General features: G+C 37.0%; 1 non-coding gene across 1 annotated transcript; it reads right to left on the bottom strand.

The window, feature by feature from the left end:
- On the bottom strand, window positions 9,622–9,694 carry TRNAC-GCA. Its single transcript has one exon. It is a non-coding gene; the product is annotated as a tRNA-Cys (tRNA).

Below are 20,864 nucleotides of genomic sequence, written 5' to 3'. Positions count from 1 at the left end.
TATTTGTAAAGGTTCACAATGCAAATTATTTGTCTCCTCTTAATGTCAGTTAGTTATTGTCTAATTAGATATTCATAAATAAACAAATATTTACATAATGTAAACTGCTGATCATCTATTTTGATTTAATCAAAAACCTATATATAAACTAAATATCAATCTAAATGGCATAAGGGCCATAATTTTGTTGGCTGCTACTATAGTCTGAGTTTGTATAGTGTTTGATATCAGTATCACATAAACTACTAATACTGTATTTATGACTGGATAATGATACTACAACTAATTCAATAACATTGAAACATTACTCAGCTTCTCAAAAATGTCACTTTAAATAGGGTAGTTGAGCATGTACAGCAAATAATTGTTTTCAAACACCCATTATTTAACTGTTGCCATTTGGGTATACAAAGCTTATTATTTGAAACAGTAATTTAAAGTGCCAGAGTTTTATAATGTTCATATATAACACAAAACAAAATAAGACATCTGAAAACAATTTACTTGAGTATCAATTTATTCTACAGACCATCACAGATACATCTCAGTTATTATTGAAACATTTAGGAATTTCTTTGTAAAATGATTTTAAACTTAATATGGCTAAATGGATTGTGCCATTTTCTCAAAGTTTGTCTCAAATTGTGTACTTCAGAGGAAACAGGGACTTGATAACTCAGGAGAGGACTCGTTTTCTCTCCAAATCTCAGCAGTTTTAATGTTTGCATTTATTTTAGAGAACACTTTTTCTACTTTGATTGACCCGTTCCTGATGTTTCTAAATCTATGATCTGCTTGATAATTCATCTGCTTCTTGTGCTTAGATACTTTTGGGCTTCACTGGTGGTTCCAAGATAATCATGATGGTGTGATCCCTCACCTAGAGCCAGACATCCTGGAATGTGAAGTCAAGTGGGCCTTAGAAAGCATCACTACGAACAAAACTAGTGGAGGTGATGGAATTCCAGTTGAGCTATTTCAAATCCTGAAAGATGATGCTGTGAAAGTGTTGCACTCAAAATGTCAGCAAATTTGGATAACTCAGCAGTGGCCACATGACAGGAAAAGGTCAGTTTTCATTCCAATCCCAAAGAAAGGCAATGCAAAAGAATGCTCAAACTACCGCACAATTTCACTCATCTCACACGCTAGTAAAGTAATGCTCAAATTTCTCCAAGCCAGGCTTCAGCAATACATGAACCATAAACTTCCAGATGTTCAAGCTGGTTTTAGAAAAGGAGAGAAACCAGAGATCAAATTTTCAACATCTGCTGGATCACTGAAAAAGCAAGAGAGTTCCAGAAAAACATCTACTTCTGCTTCATTGACTATGCCAAAGCCTTTGACTGTGTGGATCACAATAAACTGTGGAAAATTCTGAAAGAGAAGGGAATACCAGACCACCGGACCTGCCTCTTGAGAAACCTATATGCAGGTCAGGAAGCAGTTAGAACTGGACATGGAACAACAGACTGGTTCCAAATAGGAAAAGGAGTACATCAAGGCTGTATATTGTCATCCTGCTTATCTAACTCCTATGCAGAGTACATCATGAGAAATGCTAGGCTGGAAGAAGCACAAGCTGGAATTAAGATTGCCAGGAGAAATATCAATAACCTCAGATATGCAGATGACACCACCCTTATGGCAGAAAGTGAAGGGGAACTAAAAAGCCTCTTGAAAGTAAAAGTAGAGAGTGAAAAAGTTGGCTTAAAGCTCAACATTCAGAAAACGAAGATCATGGCATCCAGTCACATCACTTCATGGGAAATAGATGGAGAAACAGTGGAAACAGTATTACACTTTATTTGGGGGGGCTCCAAATTCACTGCAGATGGTGAATGAAGCCATGAAATTAAAAGACCCTTCCTCCTTGGAAGAAAAGTTATGACCAACCTAGATAATATATTCAAAAGCAGAGACATTACCTTGCCAACAAAAGTCTGTCTGGTCAAGGCTATGGTTTTTCCTGTGGTCATGTATGGATGTTAGAGTTGGACTGTGAAGAAGGCTAAGCACTGAAGAATTGATGCTTTTGAACTGTGGTGTTGGAGAAGACTCTTGAGAGTCCCTTGGACTGCAAGGAGATCCAACCAGTCCATTCTGAAGGAAAGCAACCCTGGGATTTCTTTGGAAGGAATGATGCTAAAGGAATGAAACTCCAGTACTTTGGCCACCTCATGGGAAGAGATGACTCATTGGAAAAGACTCTGATGCTGGGAGGGATTGGGGGCAGGAAGAGAAGGGAACGATAGAGGATGAGATGGCTGGATGGCATCACTGACTCGATGGATGTGAATCTGAGTGAACTCCGGGAGTTGGTGATGGACAGGGAGGCCTGGCATGCTGCAGTTCCTGGGGTTGCAAAGAGTAGGACACTACTGAACAACTGAACTGAACTGAACTGTTGGCTCAGTGGTAAAGAATCTCCCTGCAATGTAGGAGCCGCAGGAAACATGCATTCGATTTATGGGTTGGGAAGATCCCATTTAGGAGGGTATGGCAACCCACTCCATTATTCTTGCCTGGAGAATTCCATAGACAAAGGAGTCTAGCAGGCTACAGTCCATATGGTCGCAAAGAATTAGACATGACTGAAGAGATCTAGCATGCAAATTACACAAAGTAATTTCATCTTTGTTGATTATAGTCATATTCATAGAAAATGGGCTTTTTCATTATTTAACAAGGTAGGGTTTTAAAAGATGTTTCTCTCAAATGGGAACCTTTTCCTCATAAGCCAATAAAAGATTACATGACTACTTACTAACAAGTTTATATCTTTGCTCAGTTTGTGTGTTTAATACAGGAGCCATAATAAAATTAACTGAAGTAGAGCCACTTTGATAGTGATACAATTATACAAAAAATAAATTCTTATGCATTATAAATTAATCATATGGTCTCTCAACTTCAGGCTTTCATGCAGTTTACTTCTGTATAGTTCTATGCGGTTTTACAAACTGATTTTCCTTTCCACAATCACTTTTCACTCATTTATAGATTTTTTTCTTTCTGTAATGGTAAAGCAAAGGGCGCTTTAACCTCTTTGGGATCAAAGAGTCATTTTCTCCTTTGAATTGAGATGAAAACTGATTTCCCACTGTGAAGTGTTATGAATCTTCTACTGAAAGTCCATTAAACATCTCCTTAGGAATTGGGAAAGAGATGAGTTTATTATTTAAGTTATTCCACATCCAAATTCCCTTGGGATGTAATAAATTTAAACTTCCACAGCTCTACTTTTTCTTTCAAACCTAAGTAAAAATAGAAATCTTTAATTAAGAAACTGTTCAAAAAGAACAGAGGAAGATAACCCAAACAGGTCTTTCTTGTCTTCTTCTTTAACACTTTTTAAATAAACATTAAAACTTGAGGATTCTATCAGTTCAAGGTAATCCTCTTTAAATGAATAGCTAAATTACAGGAATCTTGGCTGCTGTTTCAAATTTCTTTAATAGAAATTCCATTGATTTCAAAGTTACTATAAACTATGGAAATTAATTTGATGAGAAATAAATTTTATATGAAAATATTTGAAAACTAGATATTAACTGACCATTAAGATATCTTAAATTTTAAATTTTCTTAATATGGCCCCAATCCATGTATGTTTCCTTCTATAGCTTCAACATCTTCTATCAATCTGCTCATCACAACAAATGATTGCAAATTATTGTTTTTATATAAGAACTGTTATAGACAAAATGAAAGATACATAGAATATTATACCTTAAATTGGACTTTTTGAATTGATGGATACTAAATACACACTTGCGCAACATAAATTTTTTTAATGTATTATTATTATTATTTTTAAACCTTTTGGGTCATAAAGTCTTTTACCTATAATTGCAAAGTGGTCAACCAATCTCTTTTTACAAAGTAAATATGGACAATTATGAGCAGAGGACTTCCGGTTCAGTTAAGACCTTGGAAGTTATCACTTATATTCATACAAGTGGACAAACTGTAATACAATGATGTTTTGAGATCCATTGAGGAACTAAGGTTTCAGGCCAAACTGCCAACTAAAATCTAGTGACATGAGTGCATTCAGAGAATCGCAACCAAAATATGTAAGCCTGGAGTAGAAACCAATACACCAAAAGAGGAAGGAACATTTATACATTATGTTCAATGAATTATTGAAGCTGAATACAAATTAGAATAAAAGTGAGAAATGCCTGTGGATCAAAATATCAGAAAACCCACTACACTCTGATGGGATTAACCTTAGGAAACCCACCAGGTTTTCACTGAAGATTATAACAAATTTTTTTAAATTTCTTCATATCTCTGGCAGAGGAAGAGGAAGAAGAATCATCATGAAATATCTAAGAGCCTAAAATCAAGGGCCTCAAACCACAGATTTAGGAGCTCAGAGAACACCACTCAGGATGAATATTAAATTTTTTAAAAGCTTACACTTAAGTATAATATAGTCAAACTACAAGATATCAAAGACAAAGGAAAAATTATTGAAAGAAGAGAGCAAGGAAAACATCATATCTATTGAGGAGCAAATATAATAAGTTCAGCAGACTTCTACTCAAAAATCATTCAAGGACAAAGAAAATAAAGCAAAACATTTAAATTATTGAAAGAAAAACTACAAAACTTGAATTCTATATCCAGGAAAACTACCCTTCAAAAGTAAAGGAGAATTAAAGATATTCTCAGACTTCCCCCCGCCCAAAAAAAATACTGAGGGAATTCATTGTCAGCTGATATGAGTAATGTTAAATAAAATTCTTCAGGCAGAAGAAAATGATACAAGTCAGAAATATACAACTACCTGGAAATCAGAGAATGAGAGAGCACCAGAAAAAAAGTAAACAAGGAAAATATATTTATCATTCTTACAGAATTAAAAGAACAATTATTGGGCAAAAATAATAATAGTTGAATGATATATATATATATATATATATATATAAGTAAAAATAGTGAAGTAATGACACAACTGGTATGAGGCAGAAAATGGAAATAGTGTTATAAGTCATCTGCATTACACATATAATATTATTATATTTGAAGACAGATTTCCAGTAGTTTAAAATATGTATTGATAACTATGTATTAATGACCAAATTAAAAATTAGTAAAAAAAAAAAAAGTAAAAATTTATATGTTAACAGTGAGATAGAATTGAATCATAAGAAGATCTCAATTAAAATCAGCTTGGCAGAAAAAGAGGGTGAAAAAAGATACCACAAAAACAAATGCAATAAGTAGAAAACAGAAAGACATGGTAGGCATTAACTATACCAATAATCAATTTAAATGTGAATAACATAAATACAGATACTATAGCCTAATATTTTAAAAATATTTTTAAGTTATCAACTCAATATTAATTAAAATAAAGGAGAAGAGATGGAGAAAGTTATACCAGGCTAATACTAACCAAAAGAAAGCTGGAGTGGCTATATTAAATTTGCATAAAGGTGACTTCAGAAACAGGAAGCCTGAGAGAGGTAAAAAGAGCATAGTTAATGAAAAAAGTGTCAGTTCCTCAAGAAAACATAGCAATCTTAAATGTGCATGCATCTAACAAAAGAGCATCAAAGTGTGTGACCCAAAAATGGAAAGAAAAGTAGGGAAAAAATAAATCATTTCGAAAATGATTAGCTAAATGCCCAACAATTAGATAATTTATAGGAAGTGGACCAATTACTAGGAAATCAGAAGCCACCAAAAAGTCATACCAAAAAAATAGATAACCATATCCATAATTTAACAAATAAATGATACTAACAATGAATAACCTTCCTAATAAAAAGCAGCAAGTACAGAGGGTTTTCCTGACGATTTCTACCAAATATTCAAGGCAGACATAATTGCTATTTTCTGCAATTTCTTTAAGAAATTAGAAACAGAAGGAATACATCTTCAGTCAGTTCAGTCGCTCAGTCGTGTCCCGACTGTTTGCAACCCCATGAATCACAGCACGCCAGGCCTCCCTGTCCATCACCAACTCCCGGAGTTCACTCAGACTCACGTCCATTGAGTCAGTGATGCCATCCAGCCATCTCATCCTCTGTCGTCCCCTTCTCCTCCTGCCCCCAATCCCTCCCAGCATCAGAGTCTTTTCCAATGAGTCAACTTTTCGCATGAGGTGGCCAAAGTACTGGAGTTTCAGCTTTAGCATCATTCCTTCCAAAGAAATCCCAGGTCTGCTCTCCTTCAGAATGGACTGGTTGGATCTCCTTGCAGTCCAAGGGACTCTCAAGAGTCTTCTTTAACACCACAGTTCAAAAGCATCAATTCTTCAGAGCTCAGTCTTCTTCACAATCCAACTCTCACATCCATACATGACCACAGGAAAAACCATAGCCTTGACTAGACGAACCTTAGTCGGCAAAGTAATGTCTCTGCTTTTGAATATACTATCTAAGTTGGTCACAACTTTTCTTCCAAGGAGTAAGCATCTTTTAATTTCATGGCTGCAATCACCATCTGCAGTGATTTTGGAGCCCAAAAAAATAAAGTCTGACACTGTTTCCACTCCTTCCTCATCTATTTCCCATGAAATGATGGGACCGGATACCACGGTCTTCATTTTCTGAATGTTGAGCTTTAAGCCAACTTTTTCACTCTCTTCTTTCAAATTCATTAAGAGGCTTTTTAGCTCCTCTTCACTTTCTGCCATAAGGGTGGTGTCATCTGCATATCTGAGGTTATTGATATTTCTCCCGGCAATCTTGATTCCAGCTTGTGTTTCTTCCAGTCCAGCATTTCGCATGATGTACACTGCATAGAAGTTAAATAAGCAGGGTGACAATATACAGCCTTGACATACTCCTTTTCCTATTTGGAACCAGTCTGTTGTTCCATGTCCAGTTCTAACTGTTGCTTCCTGACCTGCATACAGATTTCTCAAGAGGCAGGTCAGGTGGTCTGGTATTCCCATCTCTTGAAGAATTTTCCACAGTTTATTATGATCCACACAGTCAAAGGCTTTGGCATAGTCATTAAAGCAGAGATAATGTTTTTCTGGGACTCTCTTGCTTTTTCCATGATCCAGCAGATGTTGGCAATTTGATCTCTGGTTCCTCTGCCTTTTCTAAAACCAGCTGGAACATCAGGAAGTCCATGGTTCACATCTTGCTGAAGCCTGGCTTGGAGAATTTTGAGCATTACTTTACTAGCATGTGAGATGAGTGAAATTGTGTGGTAGTTTGAGCATTCTTTGGCATTGCCTTTCTTTGGGATTGGAATGAAAACTGACCTTTTCCAGTCCTATGGCCACTGCTGAGTTTTCCAAATTTGCTGGCATATTGGGTGCAGCACTTTTACAGCATCATCTTTCAGGATTTGAAACAGCTCAACTGGAATTCCATCACCTCCACTAGCTTTGTTCATAGTGATGCTTTCTAAGGCCCACTTGACTTCACATTCCAGGATGTCTGGCTCTAGCTGAGTGATCACATCATCATGATTATCTGGGTCGTGAAGATCTTTTCTGTACAGTTCTGTATATTCTTGCCACCTCTTCTTAATATCTTCTGCTTCTGTTAGGTCCATACCATTTCTGTCCTTTATCAAGCCCATCTTTGCATGAAATATTCCCTTTGTATCTCTAATTTTCTTGAAGAGAACTCTAGTCTTGCCCATTCTGTTGTTTTCCTCTATTTCTTTGCATTGATCACTGAAGAAGGCTTTCTTATCTCTTCTTGCTATTCTTTGAAACTCTGCATTCAGATGCTTGTATCTTTCCTTTTCTCCTTTGTTTTTCACCTGTCTTCTTTTCACAGCTATTTGTAATGCCTCACCAGACAGCCATTTTGCTTTTTTGCATTTCTTTTCCATGGCGATGGTCTTGATCAGCATGGTCCACTGGAGAAGGGAATGGCAAGCCACTTCAGTATTCTTGCCTTGAGAACCCCATGAACAGTAGGAAAAGGCAAAATGATAGGACACCAAAAGAGGGACTCCCCAGGTCATTAGGTGCCCAATATGCTACTGGAGATCAGTGGAGAAATAACTCCAGAAAGAATGAAGGGATGGAGCCAAAGCAAAAACAATACCCATTTGTGGATGTGACTGGCGATAGAAGCAAGATCCAATGCTGTAAAGATCAAGAGTGCATAGGAACCTGGAATGTCAGGTCCATGAATCAAGGCAAATTGGAAGTGGTCAAACAGGAGATGGCAAGGGTGAATGTTGATGGACTGGAATGGGTGAATTTAACTCAGATGACCATTATATCTACTACTGTGGGCAGGAATCCCTCAGAAGAAATGGAGTAGCCATCACGGTCAACAAAAGATTCCGAAATGCTGTTCTTGGATGCAATCTCAAAAACAACAGAATGATCTCAGTTTGTCTCCAAGGCAAACCATTCAATATCACAGTTATCCAAGTCTATGCCCCAACCAGTAACGCTGAAGAAGCTGAAGTTGAATGGTTTTATGAAGACCTACAAGACCTTTTAGAACTAACACCCAAAAAAGATGTCCTTTTCATTATAGGGGACTGGAATGCAAAAGTAGGAAGTCAAGAAACACCTGGAGTAACAGGCAAATTTGGACTTGGAATGTGGAATGAAGCAGGGCAAAGACTAATAGAGTTTTGCCAAGAAAATGCACTAGTCATAGCAAACACCCTCTTCCAACAACACAAGAGAAGACTCTACACATGGACATCACCAGATGGTCAACACTGAAATCAGACTGATTATATTCTATGCAGCCAACGATGGAGAAGCTCTACTCAGTCAACAAAAACAAGACCAGGAGCTGACTGTGGCTCAGATCATGAACTCCATTTTGCCAAATTCAGACTTAAATTGGAGAAAGTAGGGAAAACCACTAGACCATTCAGGTATGACCTCAATCAAATCCCTTATGATTATGCAAGTGGAAGTGATAAATAGATTTAAGGGCCTAGATCTGATAGATAGAGTGCCTGATGAACTATGGAATGAGGTTCGTGACATTGTACAGGAGACAGGGATCAAGACCATCCCCATGGAATACATCCTAACTCACTCAAAAGAAAGCTGGTATGGCTTTAAGTTCACACAGAGCAGACCAGAATAAGAAGATTATCAGTCAGAGAAGGACATTACATAGTGATAAATATATCAGTTCTCCAAGGAGATTCTAGGGCAGCATCACCCTACTATTACAGCCAATAAAGAAATTACAAGAAAAGAAACTACAGATCAGTATCTCTTTGGAATAACAGATGCAAAAATCAGCAGAATATTATGAAATTAAAACCAATAATACACGAGAAGAACTCCACATCACAAGCATGTTTATCATATGCATGGCAAAGCTGGTTTCACATGAGAATCACCCAATGTTATCCAGCACATCAACAGGCTAAAGAGAACTCTAACTATATTACTTGAGACAGTAACCACTTGACAAAACCCAGCAGCTTTCATGATAAAAACCTTCTGCCAATTACGGATGTAAAAGAACTTCCTCTACTTGATAGTGAGCATCTACCAGAAAAACTCTATAAGTGAAGTGAAGTGATGTGAAGTCGCTCAGTCCTATCTGACTCTTTGCGACCCCATGAACTATAGCCTAACAGGCTCTTCCATCCATGGAATTTTCCAGGCAAGATTACTGGAGTAGGTTGCCATTTCCTTCTCCAGGGGATCTTCCTGACTCAGGGATCGAACCTGGGTCTCCTGCATTGCAGGCAGACGCTTTACCATCTGAGCCACCAGGGAAGCCCTATAGCTAACATCATACTCAGTGATGAGAAACTGGATGCTTTCCTCTGAGATTAGGAACACGATAAGAATATCTGCTCTCATTTTTATGTTGACAATATACTGAAATTCTAGTGCAATTAAAGAAATTAAGCATACAGTTTGGAAATGGAGAAATGAAACTGCATTTATTTGCAAAAGCCATGCTTGAATACATATGGCTTGAAAATCCCAAAAGATCTATCATTTAACCTTATTTGTCTCCATAGAAGTTCTACCTCTGAATAAAGTCTTCATGGGATTTGGTGCTTTAACATACATTTTGGAAGACATAAACATTCAGTTTGTAACAATCAATAATGAAAAATTGAGATCTGAAATTTTAGAATACTACTTATAACAGAAATGAAATAACGAAACAGTCAGATACAAATCTAACAAAATATGTTCAGAATACACTGGTAGAAAACTATACAATACTGGTGAAAGAAATCAAACATTCTCTAATTGATAAATGGGGAGATAATCTATACTTATTTATTGGAAGATTTACTTTTGTTAGAGGTCAATGGGTCACAGGATGGAATGCAGGATGTGGCAGAATATTTAACTGTATTACAATGTGAGACACAGCCTCAGTGAAGAACATAAGGGGAAAGAAGCTTCCCTAAGTAACTATGGAAATGAGTGGAGCCTGCAATATTAAAAGCAAAAAGAACAGTATATAAGCACTGTATTCTCGCTGAGTTGTTTCTCTTGGAGGTAAGGGTTGACAATTCTGAAACCACTATAGATGCATAGTGGAACTGAACAATTAGGTAAACAAATGGCAGATGTTTGGAGTCAGATTTTATACCATTGGAGTAGAAGGTTCTACCAAGAGGAAGACAGAATTACCCACGTGATGATGGATTATAATCCTATACATCAGTATGAATTCATGATTAATTTACAAATGGACATACATATAAATATTCATTGTTGTTCAGTTGCTCAGTCGTGTCTGACTTTGTGACCCCATGGACTCTATGGGATTCTCCAGGCTAGAATACTGGAGCAGGTAGCCATTCCCGTCTCCAGCACATCTTTCCAACCCAGGGATCAAATCCAGGTGTCCTGTAATTGCAGGCATATTCTTTACCAGCTATGCCACAAGGCAAGCCCAAGTGTTGATATATACAGTTGAATATAAAGTAAAAGTGGAATTTGGGGGCTTCTCATGTGGTCTAGTGGTTAGAGATCCATCTGCCAGTGAGAGGGAGATGGGTTCAATCCATGATCTAGAAAGATCCTACATGTCACAGAACAACGAAATCCACACATCATGACTACTGAGCCCACACACTGCAACTACGGGAAGCCCACGCACCAAGAACCCATGCTCTGCAGAAAGAAGCCACTGCAATGAAAAGCCTGCGCCATGCAAAGAAGACTAACCCCCCACTTTTCACAAATAGAGAAAGCCCACACAGCAATGGAGACCGGGAGCAGCCAAAAATAACATAAATAGATCTTTCTAAAAGTTCTGAAAAGCATTTTAGAAAAGAACCTGTTTAAACTTTAAAAATTGTAATTTTCTACTGATATATAGATTATACAATAATAATTTATAAGTATAAATAATAAAACTATAATGGTTTATTAACAGAAGTTATTGAATTGTCTGAAAAATAATGTATAAAGATAGAAAGCTTAAGTATGGCCATAAAATTCAAAGAATCCATTAACATAATTTTAAACACCAAATAAATCTTTTGAAACATTGGATTTCTTCCAAATATCACTTATAAAGCAAGCACAGATATAGATACATAGACAGATTCATCGATAAACAGATGATGATAGTGAATGATCGATAAGTATCTTTTCTGAAGCAGCTGTGTAGTAAAGTAAATACAAGTTCTATATCAAAGAAAATTAGGTAATATTTTTAACGTGCCTCTTTTCCCACCCCAAACCTGCCATCTATCCTCCTAGTGATGGTTCTTAGAATTTGAGAATAACAATGAAATAAGGCAAAAATTATTTAATTGACAGAATCTTGGGATAGAAACATTAGCCACTAAAAGGCATGAGAATTCTGACCCAAAATCTTCTTTGGAATATAGTAGGGGAACAAGGGAAGGAGAATTTCAGGTTATGTTTAAGCATGAGATTATTGGTTAATGAATACAGTGATCAAGTTATTTTTGAATTGGCTAAACTGTTTTCATTTATTGCTCAGAAACAAATGTTTGAGATTTAAATTAAAAAGGTTGTTTCCAGATAATAAATATATTATTTTTCTGTCAATCCTGAGGATTCAGCTACATGAAAATGATAAATCACAGGTTTACATTTATTCAGGTAATATAGTAGAAATAAAAGTTAAACTAAATAAAAGTTTAAAGTTTAACTAAATAATTAAAAGATATTTTCTCTTAATATGAGTGAATACATATATGCCAGAAAATTTTGACAAATACCATACTAATCTATTTTTTAAAAGTATGGCTGTGAGTTTTTGTTTTGTTTGTTTTGTTTTGTTTTTTAATATCATTCCGGTCATTCTCTCCAGATGTTTTCCCTTGTTCTCTACACAGTAAACTGTATTTCCTCTTAAGAAAGGCCAGACACAGGAGTGTGGTTCTGAACCATAATCCTTACACTAATATTTTATTTTCCTATTTGTTCTGTTTTGTTTTATGCAGGTTTAAAATTATAGCAGATCACTTGAAATGCTCTTATTCAATTATCTACCTTGTATATTTTTAAAGCACCATGCTTGAAATTAATGTATTAATCATGTCTTTTTCCCAAATTTAAAGCCACATAGACAAAAGTACATTAAGAAAATCTTGAATAGCTTTATTCCATAAATAAAGATAGGATAGACATTTGACACCTTCTTCCAATCTTTCTCAGAGGAGGAACACTAACTTTCAACAGTCTGTAATTTGTTTTCAATAGGTGATTTAATATCATAAATATCTCTATTTTTATTTTCTTTTCTATCAGAATTTGTTTCCTGTCCTTCCTTTTACATAAAGTGTTCATTCATTGTACGAGTTTCCATTTCTGAGTAGAATTCAACATTTTGTCAAAGCATTTCTGGGACTCAGGCTAGTGAATTACGTGAAGTAGAAGTCATAAAAAAAATACAGGTTTTCATGTTTTCTTTTCCTATAAACATAAGAGTTTAGACTGCCATTTGTAACAGTGGGCTTTTACTTCACATTTGAGGAAAAAATAAATGCAATAGGCAATGGAGTGAAGGGTATATTTAAGAAATATGAAGTTTTAATAGTTATTTTTAAAACTGCTTTGAAATTTCCAATTACATTTTCATAATATACCTTTATGTCTTTATGGAAACTCTCTTTCACTTTGCTATGTCCTTCTTATTGATATGTGCTCAGAAAAAAAAAAAAAAACTGACAAATGTACACGAAACTAGGCTATATAACAAAACAGAAAATACAGAAATTCACCAGAAAATGGTAAAGAAAGAAAAGCACAGTATAAGACATCAAAGCTAACTCTAAACTCAATCCCAGAAAACCTGACAAAACTTCATGTGTCAAGTTTCTGTTTTAAGAGTTTACTGTAATAAAAAATGAAGCTAGAATTTTAGTCCCATTAAACTTACATATATGTATTTGAAATCAAAATTATTCTGTCAAACTTTGTCACCAAGGGGAAAGAAAACAATTCAGAAAGAAAACGAAATTAATTCAATGTCTGGATATGAAAAGCTAGGTATGTGCTATTAAAAAAATAGGTGATGATTGTACTATTGCAAAATAATGAAATTTTTTAATAATTAATATCTTTATAATCACATTTTATATTTTTAAATCGTCAGTCAGTTCAGTCACTCAGTCTTGTCTGACTCTTTGCAACCCCATGGACTGCAGCACACCAGGCCTTCCTGCCCATCACCAACTCCTGGTGTTTACTCAAACTCATGTCCATTGAGTCGGTGATGCAATCCAACCATCTCATCCTCTGTCATTCCCTTCTCCCACCCTCAATCTTTCCCAGCATCAGGGTCTTTTCTAATGAGTCAGTTCTTCACATCAGGTGGCCAAAGTATTGGAGTTTCAGCTTCAGTCCTTCCAATGAACACTCAGGACTGATTTCTCTTAGGATGGACTGGTTGGATCTCCTTAATGTCTAAGAGACTCTCAAGAGTCTTCTCCAACACCACAGTTCAAAAGCACCAATTTTTTGACGCTCAGCTTTCTTTATAGTCCAACTCTCACATTCACACGTGACTACTGGGAAAACCATAGCTTTGACTAGATGGACTTTTGTTGGCAAAGTAATGTTTCTGCTTTTTAATATGCCATCTAGGTTGGTCATAACCTTTCTTCCAAGGAGCAGGCATCTTTTAATTTCATGGCTGCAATCACCATCTGCAGTGATTTTGGAGCCCCAAAAAATAAAGTCTCCCACTGTTTCCCTATCTGTTTGCCATGAAGTGATGGGACCAGATGCCATGATCTTAGTTTTCGGAATGATGAGATTTAAGCCACCTTTTCACTATCCTCTTTCACTTTCATCAATATGCTATCTAGGTCTTCTTCACCCTGTGCCATAAGTGTGGTGTCATCTGCATATCTGAAGTCATTGATATTTCTTCAGGCAATCTTGATTCCAGCTTGGCTTCATTTAGCTCAGCATTTCTCATGACATACTCTGCATATAAGTTAAATAAGCAGGGTGACAATATACAGCCTTGACATAATTCTTTCCCTATTTGGAACCAGCCTATTGTTCCATCTCCAGTTCTAACTGTTGCTTCTTGACCTGCATACAGATTTTTTAAATCAATACGTTCAATAAATATGACTGCAACCAAATTTAAATAAGAATTTCAGCATCTTTGATGTTATTTGTGTGATAGAAAGAAAAATAAGTAGTGTCCAAATAGCTGGTTTGAGCAGGTTTTAAATGCTGCTACAGTATCCAAGTTGGCTTAAAGCTCAACATTCAGAAAACTAAGATCATGGCATCTGGTCCCATCACTTCATGGGAAATAGATGGGGAAACAGTGGAAACAGTGTCAGACTTTATTTTGGGGGGCTCCAAAATCACTGTAGATTGTGACTGCAGCCATGAAATTAAAAGATGCTTACTCCTTAGAAGGAAAGTTATGACCAACCTAGATAGCATATTAAAAAACAGAGACATTACTTTGCAAACAAAGCTTCATCTAGTCAAAGCTATGGTGTTTCCAGTGGTCATGTATGGATGTGAGAGTTGGACTGTGAAGAAAGCTGAGCACCGAAGAATTGATGCTTTTGAACTGTGGTGCTGGAGAAGTCTCTTGAGAGTCCCTTGGACTTCAAGAATATCCAACCAGTCCATCCTAAAGGAGATCAGTCCTGTGTGTTCACTGGAAGGACTGATGCTGAAGCTGAAACTCCAATGCTTTGGTCACCTCATGTGAAGAGTTGACTCATTAGAAAAGACCCTGATGCTGGGAGGGATTAGGCTGAGGAGGAGAAGGGAACAACAGAAGATGAGATGGCTGGATGGCATCACCAACTCAATGGACATGAGTTTGAGTAAACACTAGGAGTTGGTGATGGACAGGGATGCCTGGCGTGCTGTGATTCATGGGGTTGCAAAGAGTCAGACACAACTGAGCAACTGAACTGAACTGACAGTATCCAACTCAAACTAAATGTACGAATAGTTTGATTTGAATGAGAATATGTTCACAGAAAAAAAATCCAAAATTCCTAGATTAGATAACTAGTCTTTTTGTTATTCACCAAAACAGGTAATGGGAGTGACAGAGGTTTAGTCTTTGGCAGAGACAGAAAGATAATGAGTGACTTTGATAATATTTTAGTGATTTAGAAACAACCAGATAGAAACATTCAGAGGCATTCCATGAAAGTTGTCTGAAGTAGAGAGGAGACTAGTATATTCATGGATGAGAATGAGTAGGCCAAACTGAATAGAGACTAAGAAACAAAATGCTTAAAAAGCAACATTTGAGAGTGATAATGGAAATCTTGCTAGTAATATATAAAGAACCAATAAACTATAACCAGAAATAGAAAGAAAATATGCTTTGAGAGGCCAGAGAAGGATCATTTTAAGACCTTTTAATAATCTTAAATGCTAGAAGAGTCAATTAAGACTGGATACCATTAGCAACTGAAAAAATGACCAACCAATCTTGTTTTCAGGTGACTTCACCAAGAGTGACTTCACAGAAAATTGGAAGCACAAAATACATTCACAAGGCCTAATGAAAAGATGGGGACATAAAAGCAAGGAATAAAAGAAGACTTTTTAAAAAAATAAGTTTTTGGCCTTGTTATGTGGCAAGGCATGTGGGAGTTTATTTCCCAGACCATGGACTTAATCTCACAGCCTGCAGTGGAAGTATAGAGAAAAGCAGACACTACGAACATTGATTATGAAGAAGAGAAGAATGTGATAGCTGAATCCATAGACAGGATTTTTTTTTTAATGAACTTTTCCCTTGTATTCTCTTCCTCACTGTAATCCATTTAATCAGGATTAAGTAATAATAAAGCAGAAAGTAGAAGATATAGAGGACTGGAAATTATGCCATCAACAATAATTCTCACTGAGTAATATGCTTCTTTGATCCTACTTCCTCCCAGTACTAATATATATAACTCTGCAATGCCAAAAGGAAAGAAAGCCATAAGCCAATGTTTCTTAATGTGTAGATACCAAATCACCAGCCTCAAAATCATTTGTACACTTGTTACAAATATATACTCCCAGGTCTCCATTAAAGGCATATATAAAAATCCTATTTTTAAAAGGAAGACAAAGCAATACTTATGATCAGCAAGTGAAGGAAATAGATGTAATGGAATAGGAGTTTTAGACAGTGGGGATAAGGAATATTTATTTGAATCAGCAAGAGAGAAGTTGTGGAGTCCCTGAGTCTTAATCTCAGTTAATTCTCATAATAGTGATTGGGACAGAAGAGGTGGTAGGAGGCACCTTTCAAAGTCCATTTTCACTCTGTCACCTTTGATGATACAACATACATGCAAAACAAACATTGCTTAAATTGCAAATGATTATTATGTCATGATTTCAGATGAGATTTAAAAATGTCCCATTTTGCTGTTGTTTTTCTATTTCATATTTCCCTCTTATTTCATGGTTGTGATTAACTACTTCAAAAATCAAAGTTTTACTTTCTGATCTTACTTTAAAAATGTCAAAGCATTACATTGTTCCATGACAGCAATACTGATTCTCTGGTGTAAATCTGCTATGGAAATATCAGAAGTGTTCAAGTGAGTAAATGTCTGTCAAATTTTGTTACTATTCTTACTGTTCCTGAAATCATTGCCTGTTAAGACAGGGACAGTGGGCATATCTTATCCCAAATGCTCATTTTAGATTTCTACTTTCAATCAGCCTGAAGTAACAAAAAACAGATTTATCATCTACCTACCTGAAAACATTAATAATCAGATAAAAAATATGAAACAATGTTTTTATAAAATGTTGAAAATCAGACAACGATTGATGATCTCCAAGATATGGGAAATAAAATGACCTCTAGTATTTCTCAATTGAACAGAACTATAGTTTTCTATAACGAGAGAACTATAAACACACTAGAAAAGATTCTGACCGAATGTGGTCCACTGGAGAAGGGAATGGCAAACCACTTCAGTATTCTTGCCTTGAGGACACCATGAACAGTATGAAAAGGCAAAAAGATAGGACACTGAAAGATGAACTCCCCAGGTTGGTAGGTGCCCAATATACTACTGGAGATCAGTGGAGAAATAATTCCAGAAAGAATGAAGAGATGGAGCCAAAGCAAAAACAATACCCAGCTGGGGATGTGACGTGATGGAAGTAAAGTCCAATGCTGTAAAGAGCTATATTGCATAGGAACTTGGAATGTTATGTCCATGAATCAAGGTAAATTGGAAGTGGTTAAACAGGAGATAGCAAAAGTGAATGTCGACATTTTAGGAATCAGTGAGCTAAAATGGATTGGAATGGGTGAATTTAACTCAGATGACCATTATATCTAGTACTGTGGGCAAGAATTCCATAGAAGAAATGGAGCAGCCATCATAGTCAACAAGACAGTCCATAATGCAGTACTTGGATGCAATCTCAAAAATGACAGAATGACCTCTGTTCTTTTCCAAGGCAAACCGTTCAATATCATGGTGTTCCAAGTCTATGTCCCAACCAGTAATGCTGAAAGCTGAAGTTGAGCGGTTCTATGAAGACCTACAAGCACCTCCAGAACTAATAACCCAAAAAGATGTCATTTTCATTATAGGGGACTGGAATGCAAAAGCAGGAAGTCAAGAAACACCTGGAGTAACAGGAAAATTTGGCCTTGGTGTACAGAATGAAGCAGGGCAAAGGCTAATAGAGTTTTGCCAAGAAAACGTACTGGTCATAGAACACCATCTTCGAACAACACATGAAAAGACTCTGCACATGGTCATCATCAGATGGTCAATATTGAAATCAGGTTGATATATTCCTTGCATCCAAAGATGGAGAAGCTCTATAGAGTCAGCAAAAAAAAGAAAGAAAGAAAGACTGCAGAAGACTGTGGCTCAGATCATGAACTCCTTATTCCCAAATTCAGACTTAAATTGAAGAAAGTAAGGAAAACCACCAGACCATTCAGGTATGACCTAAATCAAATTCCTTATGATTATATAGGGGAAGTGACAAATAGATTCAAGGGATTACATCTGATAGAGAGAGTGCCTGATGAATAATGGATGGAGGTTCGTGACACTGTACAGGAGACAGGGATCAAGACCATCCCCAAGAAAAAGAAGTGCAAAAAAGCAAAATGGCTGTCTGAGGAAGCCTTACAAATAGCTGAGAAAAGAGAAGTGAAAAGCAAAGGAGAAAAGGAAAGATATATCCATTTGAATGCAGAGTTACAAAGAATAGCAAGGAGAGGTAAGAAAGCCTTCCTCAGTGATCAATGCAAAGAAATAGAGGAAAACAACAGAATGGGAAAGACAAGAGATCTCTTCAAGAAAATTAGAGATACCAAAGGACCATTTCATTCAAAGACAGGCACAATAAAGCACAGAAATGGTATGGACTTAACAGAAGCAGAAGATATTAAGAAGAGGTGGCAAAAATACACAGAAGAACTGTACAAAAAAGATATTCATGACCCAAATAATCACCATGGTGTGATCACTCACCTAGAGCCAGACATCCTGGAATGTGAAGTCAAGTGGGCTTTAGGAAGCATCACTATGAACAAAGCTAGTGGAGGTGATGGCATTCCAGTTGAGCTATTTCAAATCATAAAAGAAGATGCTATGAAAGTGCTGCACTCAATATGCCAGCAAATTTGGAAAACTCAGCAGTGGCCACGGCACTGGAAAAAGTCAGTTTTCATTCCGATCCCAAAGAAAGGCAATGCCAAAGAATGCTCAAAATACTGCACAATTACACTCATCTAACACACTAGTAATGTTTAAAATTTTCCAAGCCAGGCTTCAACAGTATGTGAGCCATGACCTTCCAGATTTTCAAGATGGTTTTAGAAAAGACAGAGGAACCAGACATCAAATTGGAATGCTGGAACCAGTGATCAAAGTGGATGTTTGACCAGAAATTCAACATGCATTGGATCATTGAAAATGCAAGAGAGTCCCAGAAAAAAACATCTGTTCTGCTTTATTGACTATGCCAAAGACTTTAACCGTGTAGATCACAACAAATTGAGGAAAATTCTGAAAGAGATGGGAATACCAGACCACCTGATCTTCCTCTTAAGAAATCTGTATACCAGTCAGGAAGCAACTGTTAGAACTGGACATGGAACAATGACTGGTTCCAAATAGGGAAAGGAGTACATCAAGGCTTTATCTTGTCACCATGCTTATTTAACTTATATGCAGAGTACATCATGAGAAACGCTGGGCTGAATGAAGCACAAGCTGGAATTAAGATTGCCAGCAGAAATATCAATAACCTCTGATATGCAGATGACACCAACGTCTGGCAGAAAGTGAAGAACTAAAGAGCCTCTTGATGAAAGTGAAAGAGGAGAGTGAAAAAGTTAGCTAAAAGCTCAACATTCAGAAAACTAAGATCATGGTATCCGTTCCCAACACTTCATGCAAACAGATAGAGAAACAGTGGGAACAGTGTCAGACTTTATTTTGGGGGGCCAACTAAGGTCTGTCTAGTCAAGGCTATGGTTTCTCCTGTGGTCATGTATGGATGTGAGAGTTGGACTGTGAAGAAGGCAGAGCACCGAAGAATTGATGCTTTTGAGCTGTGGTGTTGGAGAAGACTCTTGAGAGTTCCTTGGACTTCAAGGAGATCCAACCAGTCCATTCTGAAGGAGACCAAACCTGGGATTTCTTTGGAAGGAATGATGCTAAAGCTGAAGCTCCAGCACTTTGGCCACCTCATGCGAAGAGTTGACTCATTGGAAAAGACTCTGATGCTGGGAGGGATTGGGGGCAGGAGGAGAAGGGGATGACTGAGGATGAGATGGCTGAATGGCATCACGGACTCAATGGACGTGAGTCTGAGTGAACTCCGGGAGTTGGTGATGGACAGGGAGGCCTGGCCTGTTGTGATTCATGGGGTCGCTAAGAGTCAGACACAACTGAGCGACTGAACTGAACTGAATATCACTGCAGAAGGTGACTGCAGCCATGAAATTAAAAGACGCTTGCTCCTTGGAAGAAAAGCTGTGACCAAGCTAGAGAGCATATTAAAACCAGAGACATTACTTTGCCAACAAAGGTCCGCCTAGTCAAGGCTATGGTTTTTTCAGTAGTCACGTATGGATGTGAGAGTTGGACTATAAAGAAAGCTGAGCACCAAAGAACTGATGCTTTTGAACTGTGATGTTGGAGTAGACTCTTGAGAGTCCCTTGAACTAAAAGAGATCCAACCAGTCTATCCTAAAGGAAATTAGTCCTGAATATTCATTGGAAGGACTGATGCTGAAGCTGAAACTCCAATACTTTGGCCACTTGATGTGAAGAACTGACTCATTGGAAAAGACCCTGATGCTGGGAAGGAGCAGAAGGGGACAACAGAGGATGAAATGGTTGGATGGTATCACTGACTCAATGGACATGAGTTTGAGTAAACCCTAGGAGTTGGTGATGGATAGGGAGTCCTCGTGTGCTACAGTCCATGTGGTCACAGAGAGTCAGATAAAACTGAG

This window comes from Capra hircus, chromosome 8 (genome assembly GCF_001704415.2).
Source record: "Capra hircus breed San Clemente chromosome 8, ASM170441v1, whole genome shotgun sequence".
In the NCBI taxonomy this organism is placed as follows: Eukaryota; Metazoa; Chordata; class Mammalia; order Artiodactyla; family Bovidae; genus Capra; species Capra hircus.
The sequence above is the reverse complement of the archived record's forward strand: the minus strand, read 5'-3'. Positions and strand labels throughout refer to the sequence as shown.